Source organism: Dipodomys merriami, unplaced genomic scaffold (assembly GCF_024711535.1).
Source record: "Dipodomys merriami isolate MVZ:Mamm:240054 unplaced genomic scaffold, mDipMer1.0.p SCAF_72, whole genome shotgun sequence".
In the NCBI taxonomy this organism is placed as follows: domain Eukaryota; kingdom Metazoa; phylum Chordata; class Mammalia; order Rodentia; family Heteromyidae; genus Dipodomys; species Dipodomys merriami.
This window is the reverse complement of record NW_027206313.1, coordinates 6,970,463-6,985,444: the sequence shown is the minus strand read 5'-3', so window position 1 is coordinate 6,985,444 and position 14,982 is coordinate 6,970,463. Positions and strand designations below refer to the sequence as shown.

Genomic DNA, 14,982 nt, shown 5'->3' with positions numbered 1-14,982 from the left:
AATAAGGCGTAATAATAAAATAAAAATAATATTTTAGGATGAGAAGAGAGAAATGGGTGTCAAAACAAATTTTACCTCTGATTTCTTGATTTAAGAGAGCACTGAGAACAAAATTTAAGTTGGGCAAATTAATATTTGTTCAGCATTCAACGAGAAATAAGTGAGCAAAAATCCCTGCCTTAACAGAATACACATTCAAATAGATACTCAAAATGTAAGTAAAAACTCAACAAGCTTCTTTTTCTTCTTACCCTAATGTTTAAGAAAAAAATAGAATAGGCATCTGAAAGAGTCTGACAGGGATTGAAGAAGAGGTATTATTACAGTTTGGATTGAAATGTCCCTCAGCGGCTATATTGAACTTGTGGTCATGAGCCTGTGGCATTATTACAAGATAGCAGGACCTTTAGGAGTTTGGCAAAGTGAGAGGAAGTTAGGTCATTAGAAGTATGTCCTTGAAGTGAATAATGGGACCCTACCCCTTTGCTCTTTCACTGCACTTCCAACCACTACGAGGTGAACAGGTCTGCTCTGCCACACACTCTTCAAATGATGTACCACCAAAGCAATTAGACCAAGTGATCATGTATGAAAACCTCTGAAACTGAACCAAACTAGAGCTTTGTTCTTCTTAAGTTGACTTTTCAAGGTATTTTGTCACAGAGATGGAAAGCTGATTACCACAAGTATTTTCAACTCCTAAAATCCAGAGAGACTGTAGACCACGGATTTGGCTTGCTCAGTAGCTTTGCAGTGTCACCAAGAACTCTGCTACCTTTTGTCCCCTGCTCTGCCTGCTGCAACATGAGCTTCATTCTCCAGCAGATACAAAACAGCTTCAAATGCCTCCCGGGAATTCATTTTTACCTCTTTAGATTCAGAAAGAGAACACATATTCTCCAAAAGTCCTAAGCTTAAGTCTGGATGAGCCCATTATTTTGGAAGGGAGTTGGACAATATTGTCAATTTGTAATCCCCAAATAATGTGAGGCCAAGTTTCTTCCAGCCTTCAGTAGTATTAAAAAGCACAGCAAAGTCAAGGCTACCAACTTGGCAGAAAATAATAGTAGACCAGTATTATTCTCCTTTCCCTATTTCTTTTCTTTCCTTCCTTCCTTCCTTCCTTCCTTCCTTCCTTCCTTCCTTCCTTCCTTCCTTCCTTCCTTCCTTCTTTCCTTCCTTTCTTCCTTTCTTCCTTCCTTCCTACTTTCCTTCCTTCCTTCCTCTTCCTAAGGGCAAAAATTGGGGCTTTAAAATCAGATAATCTATATTTGCATTTGATTCCCTAAGTGGGTAGACCTATTTATCATTGGCAAGCTTGGGAAATTCCCTGCAAAACAAGATAATAAGAGTAGAGCTTTCCCTTTGAGTATTCATGAATAAAATGAAAGAGTATTTTTTAAAACTTATAAATTAGACATTTTAATGTTTTTCATAATTAAATTTAATTTATTATTTTAAAAGTAGCTTTTTTAGATACAACCTCCAAACCCAGGGGAAGGTCTGTGCTTCTCAGTGGCAATAAATAGTCCTAGCCTATTGACGATCAAGTCTGTCTATTCCTTTTCCATTCTCCTCCATTTCTTTCTCCAGCTTTCCATTAAAGTTGTCTGGTGTGTTGGGTTTGCTCTCTGCTCTTTCTTCATTCGAATACCCTCATGTCTCAATTTCCTAACACTAATAATGTTACAGACCATTGGTTGCTTATTTTCTCTGAGACTGTGCATTATCTCTTACAAAAACAGTTCCTCTAATATAAGGTTATTGCAAAATTTAAAAAACACCAAGAAATGTTTAGAAAAAATAATGTTTGTAAATATGTTTGTTTATAAATACTTGTTAAACAAATTTCCTAGACCATTAACTTCTGTTTCTAGGTGCTCCTCTACACCCATTATCCTCAGATTAGGCCTTCTGATGGTATCTTCCAAGTGTTGGATAGATCTATCATATTTCTTGGACTTGTCTTGGATGGTTGTATGTTCTTTCTCTATAACATCTAGGCTGTCTTCAATCCCCGAGATTCGATCTTCTGCATGGTCTAACCTGCTGTCAAGACTTTCTACTTTGTTTTTTTAAATTTCTTTTCCTTCTAATTGGTCAGCTTTGATGGCTTCAAATTCTTTGTTGAAGCTTAAAACGAACTTCACAACTTTGGTGGAGGGGGCAGGGAGGATTGGGTGGGGGGGCAGGGGGAGGATGGGAAGGGATGGGAAGGAGAAACAAAGGAGGAGGCTACAATGCTTGATAAGAAATGTACTCATTATCTTGCCCATGTAATTGTAACCCCTCTGTACAGTATTTTCACAATAAAAAAATTAAAAAATAAATAAATACTTGTTAAAATGTTCGTAAATACTTGTTTAGAAAAAAATATGTTTTGTAAATAACTTGTTTAGAAAAAAGTAATGTTTGAAAAAATACTTGTAAATATGTTTGTAAATACTTGTGAACTGAGCATATGTGCTAAGTTAATCTCATATATTGTTATGTATATGTTAGTATGGTCCATGTTAGAAAAATGAACCAATGGGAGTAATCAGAGATGAGTCTGTCCCCAAATATCCACAGGCTGGAGTCTACCGATTAGAGCTGGACACTTAGTGACCTAAAAAGTTGCCTTCTGCTCTCTAGTCTTTTTTCTGTAACTTCTCTGCAGTAGTCATTGTCCACTGTGTCTTGAATTTGTCTATCTTCAGGCCACTGTGTCATTTCCACTACCCATGAACTCCATTGTCAAAATTCTTCCCAGCAGCCCTCAAGGGCCTTGAGTTTCACTGTCTCTACAAATTTTGGAAATCTTGCTTTCTTTAACCTCAGTCCTTGCTACTTGAAGCCTCCCTGATGGATAAATCCCTTCCTGCTGCTCCAGAAATCTTCACCCATCTCTGTATACTGCTACCACACAGACCTTGGTGCCTAGCCAATAGTAGTGCTGAATAGCTTCTTGATTGAATGGATGAGTAATTTCTCACCCTGTCCCTATTGTGCTCTTGGATAAAACACCTTGCCTGCCAGTCTCAGTTGCCTCAGCTACGAACAGAATATAATGGCATGAAGGTTCTCCCCAGGTGTGCTGTAAAGAATAAGCCAATGAGGGAAAAGCAATTTGAAAATGTAAAATGAAATGCTATATATAAGTGTTACATAATCAAAATCATTTCCCTCTGTATTATGTTTTATTTGGCTTTCTATCTTCAAATCCTTTGTGGGTTTCAGAATTTCACAGATGCAATAGCATCCACATTAGAACCTAGATTCTCTTGGGTAATAAACAATTTTGTGTATTATACCTCATGGCTCCTTTTCCCTGGCATGCTTACACGTGAATCTGTCATAATTTGAGATATTCATAATAACTAATGATACAGCTCATTTCTAAAGGATAAACCTTTTTTTCCCCACTCTTTGGCTGGCCAGTTATTATTCTAGTACTACCGCCTTAAGGGAACCAGCTCACATTATGTCTAAAATCCTGATGATGAGCATATGGTTCAGCTGCCCAAATCTTTTAGAAGCTTACAATAAGACCTTGAAAATGGTTTGGCATTTTGAAACACTGCTTGTTTTCTATGGCCTTGTCTGAAACTCCAGATCTTTCCTTTGCTTTCTTGTGATGTATGTGCTAGGAAGTTGCAACCTAGCTTCCTAGTTATTAAGAAAGATATGAATTAGCCCTTTGCACATGAAAGCAAAGCAATGCTAACCTAGGACGATATTTCAAGAAAGAAGTTGCCAATGTAAAACTAGATTTTCCTAGATTACCTCTAGTTCCTATAAAGAGGCTTTTGACTTTTAATATGGAGCAGAATATTTTTCCTAGAATAGTCTTTCAAGTTGGAAGCTCTTAGGAGGAAGAAATAGCAGTAATGTCACAGGGGTAGAGTGTTTGCCTAGCAAGTACAAGGCCATACATTTAATTCACAATACCATCAATAAATTCCATCAACCCATCTCTCAATCAATGAGTAAATGAGGGGGTGGGGGTGTTACCAATAGAGTGCCTTCTCTAAGCCTAGCTTCTCATTTGAACTTCATAGCAAGCTAATGAGACAAGCTCAGGCTTTACACTAATCCATTTGTGCAGAGCTTTATAGTAAGAAGTAGAGAGAAAATTTAACCTTCTTCCTATAGGATCCCCAAAGCCCGTACTCTTTGTATATCAAGAACTTTTTCCTGTTTTTATTCCATTTGTGATGATTATATGTCAACTTGACTCTACCATAAAATGCTCCATTATTTCTGCATGTGTCCATGGGGATGTTTCTAGATGAGTTTAGCATTTGAATAGATAAACTCAGTAGATTGCCCTTACCAGCAGGAGTGAATAAAAAACAAAAAAGAGCAAGGACAAATTCAGTTTTTTGCTTTGTCTTTGTCTGCTTGAGCAGGTACACTAGACACTTGCTGCCCTTGGAATGCCTAGTTTTCAATCCTGCAGAATAGGACTGAAGTTAAGCTGTGTGTGTGTGTGTGTGTGTGTGTGTGTGTGTGTGTGTGTGTGTGTGTGTGTGTGTGTGTGTGTGTTATTGCTTCAGTTACTCTGGAGAATTCCATTAATGAGTACACTTACCTCTTCTGGTAGATTCCTGATTCATTTGTCTAGCTTTGTACCAGGCTATCGTTTTCCAAGATCATTGTAGTCTTCCACCAGGCTTGTCCTCAGTGGTGTGTATTTATTTATATATCTGTAAGGACTGAGATTTGAACTCGGGATTTATACTTATAAGGCAAGTGGTGCTCTGCTGCTTGAACCAAATAGTCCCTTTTTTTGCTCTGGTTATTTTTTGATAGGGTCTCACTTTTTGCTCAGACTGACCTGGGCCATGATCCTCTTAGGTTTCCTTCCATAGCTGGGGTGACAGACACGCTTCCACTTTTTCCTTTGAGATAAGGGTCTCATGAATACTTTTACTCAGTCTGCCTGGAATCAGCCGCTCCTGATTTCAGCCTCCCATGTAGCTGGGGCGACAGGTATGAGCCACCAGTGTCTAGCTAGTCAATTTTTGAGAAGTTCTATGTAGCTTTTCTTTGGGGAATATATGCTAAAATTGCATGTTTAGGGGAATAAAAACTACCATTCTCTACTCATTTGTTAGCAATGTAACTCTCAAATGGGAAAGTTGCTTTGGTATTCAAATATAGTGAGATAGCATTGTTTTGTGGGTGGTTATATTATCTGAAGACACTGAAATCTACAACAAAAAATACCTCGTTTCTTGGTAATCATTTTGTTGGAAAGATAGGAGGTGGGTCAAGGGGAAGGAGGTAGACAAAATTTAATGTGTATCCTACAAAATTAACAAAAGTGAGGGGAGGGGCAGGGTTGGAATAAATGGTGAAGAATGATTTTTAAAAAAGGCGGGGGGTGACGTTGATCAAGATGATTACATTCGTAAACTGATTTGTTGAATGGTAACTCCTTGGTACAATTATTTGAATAATAATAAAAGAACTCCCGCAGTAATGTACTTACGTATACTCACGTAACAATTAAAAGCTAAAGAGGAGGAAAAAGGATATGTTTTTCTAATATTGTGATTTTTGTATTATGTTGATTTTTATTACCTTTTTCTCCTTCAAAGTATCTGCTAATTTTCTGGTTTACTTGCAAAAATTATCTTATTGTATACAAACACCATACTACAGTTTGCCAAGAACACTTACGTGATTATTTTGTAGTCAATGAAGCAATTAATACTTCAACATGTCTTTTCATTAGTTATGTCTCCCACCTCTGGAATGGCTCAAAGTATCACTGCAGTGTTATACATGGGAAACTAAGATATGAAAGTCGAATGACTTTCCCAAGTTCTCAGAATGAATCTGTAGCAGAGCTAGTATTAGACTCTGTGCCTTTGATGAGAATTTAGAAATTTCTGTTTCTTTGTTAAGATACTTTTCAGTCATCTTTAAATTGAGCATAATTTTTAAAGTAAATCTATGTTGAAAGAGCTGATGGGAATGAAGGAGAGGGAAAAACACTATTCACTTAGAATTTTCCTCTAGAGGGCTGGGAAGGTAGCTCAGTGGTACAGCACTTGCCTTACATGCCTGAGGCCCTGGGTTTGATTCCTCAGCACCACATAAGCAAAAAGAAAAAAGCCGGAAGTGGCACTGTGGCTCAAGTGGTAGAGCACTAGCCTTGAGCTGAAGAGCTGAGGGACAGTGCCTAGGCCCAGGGTTCAGGCCCCACAAACAGACCAAAAAAAAAAGAATTTTCCTCTAGATCTACTTCTAGAACTCTTCCTAGTTAGGTGGTATGTTACCATTAACAGCTTCCAAAACACTCAGTAATTGAACCAGGATGCTAAAGAGTGCTTTTTTCCTATTTCCATTTATAGGGGGATAAGAATCCAATGAGATAGAAATTGTATGTGTACAGACTTGTTTGAAGTACACTATTTTCCCATCTCCCTCGCTTTCTTTTTCTTTTTGGCAGTTAACACTATTCTAAATGCAATGTTATCTGTAATGCTTTGTAACTATTACCATGGGGTCCCCTTTGAGCTGCTAAACACAGTAGGCCTATCTTGCCAGCTGTTTTATGGCCAAAGAAGTGAGGGTAAACAGAGGTTAAGTGACTGCCAGAAGCAGTCACCACTACAGCCACTCAAATTAGAACTCATGACTCCTACCATTCAACGTTCAATTGTAATTTAGAGAGCTCTAAAATATTTGAGTCAGAGAGAGATGAAGAGCCTGTAGGAAAATTTGCTTCCTCTCCACAAAGAGACAAGCGTGCATCCCTGCTTTCCCCTGACTCTTCTCATTTATAGGCCACTTCACAAACTTCATCCCTTTGAGTGAAATTTCATGACATAGATTGCAGCTAAATAAGTGACCTCCACATCTATACTTTCATGGTTTTCTGTTTATTTCATACAGATAATATTAACATTAGTTCTTGGACTAGGAACAAATCTAATTTTCCTTTGGAGATGATCAGGATGGCTGAAAGGCAAAGGAATGTTATGGGATCTGGAAACCATATAGTTGACTACCAAATGCCCAGGTGTGTTGTCTTGTGTCCAAGTGATAAAAGTCCTTTGGAAAATGAATTACAATGAAAGATGGTATGCTAATTAAATATAGCCCAAATGTGTTTATTTTCCATGCCATCCATTCTATAAGGGAAAAAAATGTTAGAACTGTGCACATCTGAAACAAATGACAGATCTTAGAAATCAGGACATGAAAGTCACCTGTTTAATTCTTATTTCACAAAAGACATTTCTTTTATTTCCTGCATCTAATGTAAATACTACCATCAATACAGCCATCAGCCAGGGCTTGGTTCCTATTATTGAGGTGATTCTGAAGGTTGTTTTATTTTTCCAGTGCTGGTGATCAGGAGCTTGTCACTGATAAGCACATTTTCTACCACTAAACTACACCCTCAGCCCTTCAACTATGATTTTTACAATTTTATTTTATTGTAAAGATGAGTACATTACTTGTCGATCAATTTTACCCCTTCCCTTGTTGATGTCCCAGTATCCCTTCCCTCCTCTCCCACCTCCCACATTCCTCCCCTCCCCCATCCTCCTCCCTTGAATATGACTTTTTAAAATAATCATTAGCATTTGTGTAACACTTCCACGGGATGTGAATAAATACTGTAGGCAGCTTCTCTAGTTATATTCAGGAATGTGGAGGACAAAAATGAAAGGCAATACATTTCTTCCATAATTTCCTAGTAATTCTAGACAAAGATGAGGTTTCATGATAAGTCTTCAGTGCGGAGGCTTGTGGGTTGTAGAACAGATGAAAAGTGCTGAAGTTAGGATTCTGAATGTCCCCTGGAGATCCCTATGTTGAAGGCTTGTTTCCCCTGCCTGTGGTGCCATAGGTCAGTGATGGAATCTATAGGAAGTGGGGCCCAGGAACAGAAAGGGCATTAGGGGGCATGTTTTGAAGGACATATTGGAAAAATCATCTCTCCTCCCCTCTCTCTTTTAATCTTGGCTACAACTGATGTGAGTAGCTTTTTTCTACCCAGAGCTCCTACCATCTTGTACTTTGTTGCCACAGGTCCAAAGAGGTCAAGCAACTGAGACCTCTGAAACTGAGCCCAAACAGACATTTCCTCCTTAAAAGTTGATTTTCCTTCAATATTCTATCATAGCAGTAGAAAGCTGATTGTCCCGCTGCTAGAACCAAGGTAACAAGTAGAGTCCTCCAAGACTTTTGCTTGTCTGGCACTGATAGCCCTGTCTCTATCCTAATCCCATTCCTTATCCTCACATGGAAAGACACCTCAATATACTATTCAGAAGCATGATGGGACCCAGTCCAGAGCTCACCTAATAGGCTGGCCCTTTACCTTCTCCCTGGTGACTTCATCAGAATCTTCTCATGAGAGGTCAGCTATGATAATTAAAAAAAAAAAAAAAAAGCTTATTTATTTTTCTTGTGTTATCATGGAGCTTGGACTTAAGGCCTGGACGCTGTCTCTGAGCTTTTTGTGCTCACAGCTAGTGTTCTACCACTTGAGCCACACGCCACTACCAGCTTTTTGGTAGTTTACTGGAGATAAGAGTATCACAGACTTTCCTGCCCAAGCTGGTTTCAATCCGGGATCCTCACACCTCAGCCTCCTGAGTAGCTGGGATTATCGGCATGAGCCACCAGCACCCAGCAAGGCAAGACCTTTTGAAGGCCAGGTGCTGATGGCAAGACTACAGGTAGCGCTCTCACACTTGCACATTTGCTACACCTCAAGTCCTTTCAGGACTTCTGGGGTCTGAGCCTGACAATGAGTGGAAGGGGGCAGCGTGGGACCTATGCTGGTGAATGTCAGGACATCAGGAATCTTGGCTCTTTTCCTGTTGCCCACTCCTGCGGTCCCGCCCATAGGCCTTTGGCTGTTAGTTCCACGGCAGGTGCATTTCCAGGCAGAGAGAGGCCCTGTCCACGAAGATGCTTCTCCCGGGCATCAGCCGACCGAGAAGAGAGCCGCGGGAGCCGGCCCCCCGCGGACCGCCCCCCGCAGGACACCCGCCGGAGGAGGGGAGCGGGCGGAGGAGGAGACTTTCCGCGGAGTCCCGCGTCCCGGAGCTCCCGCTAAATCCCCGGAGATGCCGCCGCCGAGCGCTCCCCCCGCCCCCGCCCAGGGCCGGGCAGGCCCCGCACGTCGGGGAGATGACCCTCGGATGGAGATCGGAACCTTTCCCAGGGAGCCAGGAGCTCTCCGTCTCCGGCCACGGTCCTCCACCCGCAGCCCGGCGGCCCGGCCGGGGACGCGCCGTCTCGGGGTCCTCGGCTCCTTCGGGGCCGCCGGGTTCCGCGCTTCCACCACCCGACTGTCATCCCGGTCTCCGTCCACCACTGGGCCCCCGGCTCCACGGCGCGCCGACGGGCTACAGCTCGGGGCGGGGTGGGCGTCCTGCCTTCTCTCAGCGCCGGACCCTCCTGCCGCGCGGTCCAGAGCCCGCTGCGAACGGCCCGGCGGCGCCGGCCAGCGGCCGCCACACTTCGCAAAAGACAACCTGCAACGCCGCGGCCCGCTCCCCGGTCCGCCCTCCTCCGCGGGCGATTGGACAGAGACTGCAGGGCGGGGCCGAGAGCTAGGCACCGCCTGAGGCTCTGGAGACCACACGGTTGGCTGTTAGCCTCGCCAATCACAGGCTGATGAACACCACGCCCCTCAAGGGCCGGCCGGAGGGTGGCCCCGCCCCAGCGGCGGCCCCACCCCCCCGGAGGTGGCCCCGCCCCCGGCTCCGCCTCCCTGCCGAGCCTGGTCTTCCACAGCCCGGCGTTCCGCCTCATTCGCTGAGCAGGTCCTTGAATTGTCAGCGCGCTCGGGGCGACTGCGGAGTCGGGCGGCCGCCGGGCTTGCGGTGTTCCCCCTGAGCTGCCCGCTCGGGCCAGGGTGCGCGGACCCTCCGGGACGTGAGCGATCGGCGGGGGACAGCTTGGGGCTGCGGACCCGCGGCAGGGCTCGGCCAGGAGGGTGAGTGGTCGCGCGGCGCGGGGCGGCGGGCGGCGGGCGGCGGGCGGCGGGCGGCGCGGACCCGGCGCGGCCGGCGCTCGTCGGTCCTTCCGTCGGAGCGCGGCGAGGGCCGGGCCGGCGCCTCCGCTCCCCAACTTCTGGCTGCCGAAGCTCCCCTCCTCGGCACCGCGTCCGCAGACGCGCACTCGGCGCGGCCGCCCGCCCTGTCAGAGCCGGGGCGCGCCCGGGACGGCGGGGTCCGCGCCCGGGGAGCTGGCCGCGGTGCCCGGGAGCTGGCCGCGGTGCCCGCCCGGACGCGGGCGGCCGTTCCTGCATGGCGAGCCCGCGGGTCCCTCGGACCTCGCCGGCCCCGAGCCTCCGCGGCGCGACACCCCGCGCCCGCGGGGATCCGCAGGCTGGGCGAGCCGGGCGCCGGGCTCCGGGGCGCGGGGAGCCCCAAGGGCTCTCGGGGCACCGCGGCGCCCGGGGGCGTGAATGGACAGCGACCGCAAACTTTACGGAGTCGCCGCCGCCGCCGCCGGGAACCCGTTCGGCGCGGGAACCCGCGCCCCTCTTGAGGGGCTCGGACCCCACCAGCCACCCTCGAAGTGCACCCGAAAAAACACAGCTCCCTCCGGGGGATCTGGATCGGTAACGACGCCCGTCCTGGAGAGCCCGACCCGGGACGGTGAGAGGGGCCGCCGGCCCGGGGGAGTGGAGTGTGTGCAGCGGTGAAGTTGTGGCGGGAGCTGGCAGACCCAGGGCGCAGCGGACCCCGCGCGTCCGCGCGCGTTCCCAGCCCATTCATTCCCGCCCCGCCCCGCCCCGCCCCGCGCGGAGTAAACACGGACTCCCCCCTCCCTCGGAGCCGGCCGCTTCCGAGGTGCGCACCCACTATAATGCAGGGTAGTGTTTCCTCGCCGATTCTCGTGTGCCACCGGTGGGAGTTTTATTGATTCCTGGAGAGGAACTTGGGTCCAGAATTTGGGAATGTTGAGATCTTTGCCAATGTGTGTGTGTGTGCGCGCGCGCGCAGGGGTGTGTTTATGAATGTGTAAAATTGATAGGTGAATGAGATAGAAATATATCGGGGGGGTAGCCTTGAACTTCCCCTTGGCACCGGACCCCGAGCTGTGGAGGGTGTATATGGAAGCGTGTCTGCGTCCGTCTGGCCTGTCTGGGTCAGCGTATGTCCATGAACTTTATGAGCTTTCAGTTCAATACGTCTCGGTGCGGATTCCGCGTTCCTGTTTTACAGCCCAGCAGCCGCCAGCCAGCCCATCTGTTAAAACACAACATGTACACTTCAGCCAGAGCACCGGGGTGGAGCCTGGGTAGAGGGCAGCCCTTAGCAGAAACAGCATGTTACAAACAAAGCCTGTCTCAAGTTCTATTTTCTTTACTATCTGGCCTGATCTTGCATTTGGCAAGTAAAAAGAGACATTCTTTAATGTCTCTAGAAAGGACAAACTGTGTCTTGTGAAATAATTGTAGCTATGATTGGAGTGGAGGGGGAGCTTCTAGGAGAAAAATATAATCCCTCTAGAAAAAAAAGAGTGTCTCATGGCCCTGCAGCACTGGTTTACTGCCTTGCAGTAGCATGTATATCAGACACTCTTCTTATTTTGCTTCTTAACACAGTGCATTAAAACTGAATTGTTTTGCACCAAAAAAAAACAGCCCACTTTAATAGAAGTAAACAAAGCTTTATTGCAGAGGAGAGTTAAGGCTGTCTTAGTAATTCTAATGAAGTATGCTTTTAGGAATTTATGACTTGAGCATAAATTCATTTGTAGCCTAACCACTGGTAGAAATGGTTCACAATATAGTTTTAAAATAATAAAAGCGAAGCCTGGCACGGGTAGCTCATGCCTAGAATCCTCATTACTCAGGAAGCTGAAATCTGAAGATCGCAGTTCTAAGTTCTTTCCCCACCCCCATCCCGGGGTGGGAGGGGCAGAAAAGTCCTCATGAGACTCTTATCTCCAATCAATTACTCAAAAAAGCCAGAAGTGGCGCTATGGCTCAAGTGGGAGAGCGCTATGCTTGAGCACAAAGAGGCCCATGGACAGCGCCCAGGCCATGAGATCAAGCCCCAGGACCAGCTATATACATATATATATATATATAATTTATATTATATGTAATATATTATATATAATATTTATATATAAATGCTTTATCACAAAACTTCTGATGACTAAAGAGGTATGGGAGGAATATAACAGTTTAACAAGTTCCTACAGCCAAGTGACTGATACTTTAGTAAACTATAAATTCATTTAATAACAGTTACTTTTAGTGACAATGAAGGCAGTAGTTTTGAGAAGTTTAGTTGGTATTTTCACAATAATTTTATGTTCACAATTACATTTTAATAGTAATGTTTATTATATGTGAAAAGAATAAGCTAGTGCAGTTTTAAGAACTCATCTCAATATGTATTATCTACACTTTTATGATATAAAAATATTTGGGGGGCAAATAGGCAAATCTTTAATATGTACAAGTCTAGAATTGGGGTGGGCTATGTAGACACAGTAATTCTCCTGCCTTGCTAAGAATCATCCAGATCAACCAGGTTGGTTGTTCCTTAGACATTCAATTCTTGGATTGGATTCTAGTCCTGGACATTCAGTTCTTGGGCCTGGGGTGGCACTTAAGAACCTGCATTTTGAGCAAGTTTCCCAAACGAATCTTGATATCAGGTAACCCCTCATCATATTTCAAGAAACACTGGAACGTTGTTCTGATAGAAAAGAACATAGTCTGTGAAGTGATTTAACAAATAATTGTTCAGAAATTTCCAGGTGGCGTTTACTGGCCTTGTGAAATTTATAGGTAATGCATTAACTCTCCTTCTTTAACAATGGGTTCTTTTTGTCCTGTGTTTGGAAGCTGCAACTCTTCCTGTTTCAGGGTTGCCCTAATTCTAAGGGAGTCTTTGGAGAAGCAAAATAGTTTAATACCCCTCCCTCGTCTTGGCCCCTCCACTCCTTCCCTCCCCCCATTTTTGATCCTGGGATGGTTGGATGGGTTCCCAAGATGCCCTGAGATGACTTAGTCAGCCCTAACACATTTGTTGGGGATATTTCCCTGGAGGATAGGAGAAGAGGCACCTTTTTCTCTTAAAAACAAGCAAAACTCTCACAGTTTGGGGGCAAGAACCAAAGTATACACTTCACCTGGGAAAACACAGACTCAGCAAAGTCCTAGGAAACTAGTCCTAGCAGAACTAGTTGTGCTGTTGGCCAGCGACTGTCTCGGGCTGTCCCCTCATGAGCTCATAGATACTCTTCTGAAAGTAACCTTAAAATGTATTTTGAGATGTCCAAGTAATGAGTGGATTTTCTCATTGTAAAAGAGAGATGGATTTAAAACGGATTGCTACTTCTCTCACTGGAACATTATGAAGTGTGATCTATTCATTATTGCCAATTAGCGTTTTTCATGTATCCTTTGATACTGGCATGAAGACTCTGGTTTTCCTTATTTTAGACTGGTATAATTTTCCATGTAAGAGTCCTACAAAAGGCTTGAAAAAGAAAGGATCTATCAGCAGTTGTCCTTCTCTCTGCCATTCAAGTACCTAAATACCTAATGACTTCTCAGAGGTCAGAAGTGTCCAGAAATCAGCTTCCCTGATACAGAAGCTGAGGCGCTCAACTGAGATGGTTCCAGACCATTGATTGGATCATCACTGGGATTTTTACAGAGAAAACTTCTTGGCAAGCATGTTGGTAGGTCACTTATGTCAACAATCCTTTGAGGACGATGCTTTTTTCTTTTCCCTACATTGTTCCACATGAATGAACTGCAACCACAAAAAGCAAATATTTAGATTTTTGTCTTTTATATTGAAAGATGACACCAATAACTGAGAGGTTGAACTTACATTTTGAATTGTTTTTTACTTAGCATTGTGGTGATATCATAGAGTTATACTTAGTCATTCATATGATCTACAATTTCTTACCCTTTCAATATTTTCTTATATAGGATGGCGACCTTGTGCAGTTTTCTTTATAAAGTTAATCACCTTCTATGATAGTTGGTTCAATGGCTCTGACCTTAAACAGCCAACCTTGACCTAGAGAGGCAAATAATTTACCAAAGGTCACAGTGCACAATTCTAGCAAAGCCTACGTGAAGAATTCCTTGATTTACATTTTAACCCTGTACTATTTTGTTCATTGGTATGTTGTGCTGCTAAGAATGTTTTACACTGGCAAAATAGTTACATTTCATTTGCCCAGCTTCTGTAGAATTTGATAGATGTAGAACATTTGAAGGGCCTGAGGTATACCACAGCCCCTGATCGTACAATGGCACTGATTTGTGCAAGGTTTAAAATAACTACAGTAGCTTGCTGCTTTTCTTGAAACTAGGTCATAGGTCATTGCAAGCTTCTATGCAACAATTATAACTTTTCTTTTGGCCATGGCATATTTATGATATCTTGACTTTCATTTAGTAAATTCTTCTCAATGTTTTTTACTCTACTTTCCTTTCCCTTGTTCCGATAGACCATTTGTTAAAAAAAAAAAATCAAGTCAATCTGATCTATTAACAGGACTTAAATTTTAGCCATTTTAACTATTGCTTTTCTAAAATGGCCCTTCAAGCTCCCACCTTCACTAGAGTTACTAGTGTCCAGAAATATCTTCTCATGGAGAACAATATTGAGCTAGAAAAGTTTCCCTCTGGCTTTAGCTTTGTGGATTCAATGACAAATAACTGTAGTAAGAAAAAAGAAGAAGGTAACAGATGATATTGAAGTCATATTGATAGGCGTATTGTATGAGCTATCCCTGGCTTATAGTGTCAGTAGGAAATTTAAGATCCAGATGAATAAGTAACAGATGCATTCATCTGTGGCCTAAGAGGCACTCCTAATACAAGTTGAAAAACATAACTGAACACACCAGATCCTGCGTTACACAAGAAAAACAAATGTTAAGCTCTGAGAAAAGAACTGGGCCAAAAGTGAGGGGTCAGAGCCGGGAGGGGAGGGTGGGATGGGACACATGTGGGAAAGAAATACCTCC

At 44.1% G+C, this 14,982-nt stretch overlaps 1 protein-coding gene across 2 annotated transcripts in view; it reads left to right on the top strand.

Moving 5' to 3' along the window:
- The first annotated feature begins 9,767 nt into the window (after positions 1–9,767).
- Positions 9,768–14,982, top strand: part of LOC138818159 (E3 ubiquitin-protein ligase MARCHF3) — a 153,218-nt gene continuing 148,003 nt past the window's right edge. For both annotated transcript variants that reach the window (XM_070009088.1, XM_070009087.1), the window contains exon 1: positions 9,768–9,955. The gene's annotated coding sequence lies outside the window, so the exon portion shown is untranslated. The remainder of the gene's footprint in view (positions 9,956–14,982) is intronic.